Genomic DNA, 4,886 nt, shown 5'->3' with positions numbered 1-4,886 from the left:
AAATAAATTAACCTGCAATTACCTTTGAAAACCTTCGTGACTGGTGTGAGGGATACAAGAGAGAGGAGTGTTATTGTATAGGATGACTTGCACTGTCACTAACAGGATCACTGCTATCTATTGGCTCAATGGAATCTTTTTGTGCAACTTTAACAAGGAACCTATCCAATGATCTAGAATGAATCAAAGCATTTCTAAGCTTATTCTTGTATGGAAAAGAAAAGGACTGTCCATAGGTGCCTTGAAGTGACAAAAAATACACTAGTGCCAGTTGTGGACACCTTCCGATGTTCTGAAAATTCACTGATTTCTGCCAAACACCATGGCCTGAGACCAAGCATACAGGCACGGGAGCCAATCACCCACAATCCCAGAGAGAGCGGGGGGACCATCGGCTAATTGTGATCATGTGACATTTAGCATCACGTACCACTCGTATTGCAAGATATCGCTCATTTATCAAGTTAAAATTTATTAGAAATGTATGCTCATCTTGCAGAACACTCATAGGACAAGTTACTCGCAATCCAAGGTTTTGCTGTACATTTAAATAATGTGTAGGTGACTGCATGACTACAGCATTGGTAACTAGATGATAACCAATTCAATTAGAAACCAACTAACAACTGTCTAAATATTTAAAATACAGCTCTTGTTTAGATCATCCGTTGTTTTGATCACCTTCAAAATTGCTGGTCAATTTGGAAATATATTAAGGCCAAATCTTCTGATATCCATTCCCAGTGGTTTCTTTCAGCTGTATAAAGCCTCCAATTCCAGGGCAAGGCCAGGTTTGTGGCCTCCAGCATGAATACTCTTCTCATCTACCAGAGCAGACAGGCCTGAGTCTGGGTGTAGTCCAGAGTTGTTGACTTTTGCAGAGATAGAAACAGTGAGATCCAACTGATATTTGGCTGCAATGCCAAAGTGAGTGCAGTCAGTACCTCACATCCAAGCAAGGTTTACTGAAGTGTCAAGATCTTCACATACTTTCTGATTAATTGATATTCCAAATTCTGTCCTATCATTGACATTAATGTGTAGATGGAAATCCCCAGTCCTGCAGCCCACTGCAAAGTTAATTTTTGTCAGCTTTGATCTGACACTGTCAAAGGTCATCTGGTACCCAGCAAGCCAGCTCTTATAACCAAAGACAGCTGAACCATGACTTGCACATCCAGCAAGATCAAATTCAACATCACAACCAAGGTTTACACACTCCCTCTTATAAGAAGACTTGATTTTACCACTATTCTTACCCATGTTTGATGAAAATGTAATACCAAATGTTAGTTTCAAACCTTGACAAATCCAGTCTTCAATTGTGATTTCTATTCCCACACTGTTGCCAGTGTTCCATTTTTCTGTGAAAAATTTCACAGCATTTATATTTGGTCTCCACAGTTCCAGTAACTTTCCCAGTGTCTGTATTAGATGTTGAGAACTCCACACCACTGCATGACTTTGTTTTCACGTCCAGTTTCATCAGCCCAAAACCAAATCCTCTGTTGAAAATATTTCTAGCAGCTTTGCCAAGGTCAGCTGATGATGGAGGAATACACGTCGGCTGCATCCGTAGGTCACCATGGCAAGGCCACAGATCTGGTGGTCTCCTGAGGGGGGCTGCTGCTGCTGTTCCACTCACAGCTAAGGCCACTGGGCTCACTCAGAGTCAGGCTGCAGCTATCGCAGCTGGAGGCAGATATGTAGGACTCAAATTGTGGTTATTTTATAACAAATGCATAATTTGTACATTGAGCAAGCATTACAGAGGTGTGGAACCAAAATGAAACTTCATGTTTGTCTTTCTCTGATCCTCTAAACTTTCTGCAGTGAGGAATAGTATTCTCCAGAGCCTGGATGAAGACTTGGGCAGACTGAAAATTCTGGTTACTCACAGATAGTCCTATGTTGCTTTTAGCCATAGATAGTCTCAAATAGAGAAATTAAAATGTCTAGTGTCATGTGATGGTCAAACTCTAACTTTGATTGTCAGCTGGAATGGCATTAGGTTATCTCCCCTCTAAGTTCATTCCTGCTTCCAGATGGAAGTTTCCAGTAGGAAAAAGGGATCATCCTTCTCCTTGCCCCTCTTTCTAAGCTCAATGCTTTTCCTGGCCTCCTTTGTCTCCCCCCTTACTAGTAGTTTCAGAGAGAAGCTAGGCCTGAGATGGGATGGGTTGCGGTCAAAACCATCTCTCATGACTTCCTCAGAGACTCCTCTTATCCCTCAATCTGAGAAGGTGCATCTATATTCCAGATGGTCCTTGAAATTCTATCTTTAGCCCCTAAAGATAGATCACCTAGCATTCTCCTCTTAAGGTCACCTCATACTACCAGCCGGTCCCACTGGCCAGGACCCTGTGTCAGCTTCTCCTGCATGGTCCACATCTGGTGTATGGTGGATGCTGTCAGGTCTCTTGCCTTGACTAGTTCTAGGAGTGCAGATCCTCTCAACCTGGCCGGCCTGCTGGCTTCACCACCAAGATGGAAAGCCAGTTCTTACCCACTCCGGATTTCCTTTGGTAGAAGGGAGTCAGACCCCATCCATGGTTCATTTTAGCTTTGTGAAGAATAGGTGTAGCCATGCACTGAAGAAAAAGTTCTCAGACACTGAGACTGAGTGGACATGCAGGGCTGTCTCTGCCAGGGAAATAGTAGCCACAGAAAAGTGCACATAGTCTTTATTTCATGTTCACCAGGTGTACACATCAAAGAGTGTTAAAGCATGGGAGGAAAACACAAAGAGCCTCCAGACATAGACCAAACACACATCTGGTGTTTATGTGAAAGCATGCAGGGAAGATGGGCAGTTTCAAGAACTACTAGGTAATTACAGTGGGTCCGCTCCCTGATTGGCTCCTGGGAGTTCATGGGGCTCTGGATCTCATAGTGCTATCGCGTTTGACAGCCTTGAGACCAGAACATTGCTGATGTTTCAGCAATTACCCCATTTAATTTCCTGGGGCTTACAATACATTCTCTAGAAATAACTCCACAAATGGGTCAGGTTCCAGATCTGGGTCTCCCAACTGGATGGAATCCTGGTCAAATTTCCAACTGGTTTCTTGGAAGCCACCCTTGCTGGGCTTATGTCAAAAAATATCTCCTTCTAATGGAGGGAAAGGGACAGGATTCAGCAAAGCACCAGCTCTCACCAAACACATCCTTTCACCAAGATCCACACTAATGTAATTGCAAGGGTCTCTAAATGTGGAAGATGGAGTGCCAGAATGATTGATGTGAAAAGACTTGACCAGGCATTTCTGACCTTGAAGGTGGGAGAGGCCACAAGCAAGGAATGCAGGCAGCCTCTGGATGAGGCAATAAAACAGATTCTCTCCTAGAGCCTTTAGATAGGAACTCAGTCTTGCCTGACACCCTGATTTTAGCCAGTAAGACCCATTTCTGGCTTTTGACCTCCAGAACTGCAAGGCAAATTTGTGTTGTCCTAAGCCACCAAATTTGTGGTAATTTGTGACAGCAGCAATAGAAACTAGTACAAAGAAAGAATGGAGACAAAACCAGGAGATTCCAACAGAACATCAGTGCCAAGGGCAAATAAACACGTAGACTTTGGAGGTGTCAAGCCTATAGGACTTGAGAATATCACTTAAGTGCTATGTGCTTGAGTTTCCTCATCTGTAAAATAGGCTAGTAACAATGTTATTCAGAAGAGTGCCTTGTAGATTCATCTATTAACATTATTAGTACAGGATGATATAGAAGCAACTATGATGATCCCTTACCTGGACTGTATCCTGATATGAAAATCACTGAAGAAAGATGAAGACTCCCTAGTTATCCCTCAGACTCTGCATGTCCCAACTCTGACCCCATTCTCAATCTGCTACGCCCTCTAAAATAAATGGTCCATCAAGAAGATCCTCCATATCAGTCTGAACATTCCCTTCACTTTCCTGCTGTAACAGAAATCTGCCTGTACCACAGGACATTTTCGCTGTACCCTCCTTAATTGTGGCTAAGGAGAATTTGAGTCGGGGATATAGTTAGTTTGGGATTTGTGGGATATAATGATGAAGATCCCTGCACTCCAATGTATAGTTAAGTAACTGCTTCTCTGCTGAACTAGGAATGATTTCTTCTGCTGTGCACTGAACCCAGTGTGGGGGCCTATGGACCAGACTTTGTATCAGGATATGAAAGTGGTCTGCAACTCCCACCACAGAAGTAAATGGGCGGTGGAGGAAAAATAACATTTAGAATAAACAGGGTCCAAAGTTTATTACAAACAGAGGACTGAGTTCTCATCAGTGATCAGTTAAAATGGAAGATCTTTCTTGTTTAATACACAAGGTAATGCAGCATATGTAATTATAAATTCTTTAGACATTCATTTCTCTCTTTTTTGATGTGTAGAAATAAATTAAGACCAACCAAATGAGAATAAGCAAAGTATATTTATTCAGAGCTTGCTATAACAATGAAGTCAACCACCATCACTCTGCCTTTGGCAGAGGCCCAAAGGCAAGCAGAGGAGTGGAAAAGTTTTCTAGTGGAAAAAAAGGAAAGCTTCACGTGTGCCCTGACTGGAGGCTGTTGGCATAAAAAAGCTGACAGTGGGCTAACTAGGAGTACCGTGTCCTATATGATTAGTTAAGGGTCAAATTTGGCTTTCTCTGATTGATCCTATGTTGGAAGCAAAAATTAAGAAAGCTGTCAGATTTTATTCAAATTCTGGTCATTTGGGATCAATTGGTACAGAGGTTGTTGTTTGGCTTCCTGGATCAGTTGTCAGAGATAATGCTCTGAATTCCTACAAGTCTGAGTTACAGATAGTAAGCTAGCTTCCTGAGCTACTTACTGTAGATAATGTTTTGGTTTCCTGGGCTGGTTGCTGGAGATTGTGGGTCAGAGTTCTATTT

At 42.5% G+C, this 4,886-nt stretch overlaps 1 pseudogene; it reads right to left on the bottom strand.

Annotated features, from left to right (window-relative positions):
• Nucleotides 1–753: 753 nt before the first annotated feature.
• LOC124526516 (voltage-dependent anion-selective channel protein 2-like) lies at nt 754–1,573 on the bottom strand (annotated as a pseudogene).
• Nucleotides 1,574–4,886: the final 3,313 nt, after the last annotated feature.

This window comes from Lynx rufus, unplaced genomic scaffold, assembly GCF_022079265.1.
Source record: "Lynx rufus isolate CCGP_SWC_20201006 ecotype Redwood Valley unplaced genomic scaffold, mLynRuf1.p SCAF_5, whole genome shotgun sequence".
Lineage (NCBI taxonomy): Eukaryota > Metazoa > Chordata > Mammalia > Carnivora > Felidae > Lynx > Lynx rufus.
The sequence above is the reverse complement of the archived record's forward strand: the minus strand, read 5'-3'. Positions and strand labels throughout refer to the sequence as shown.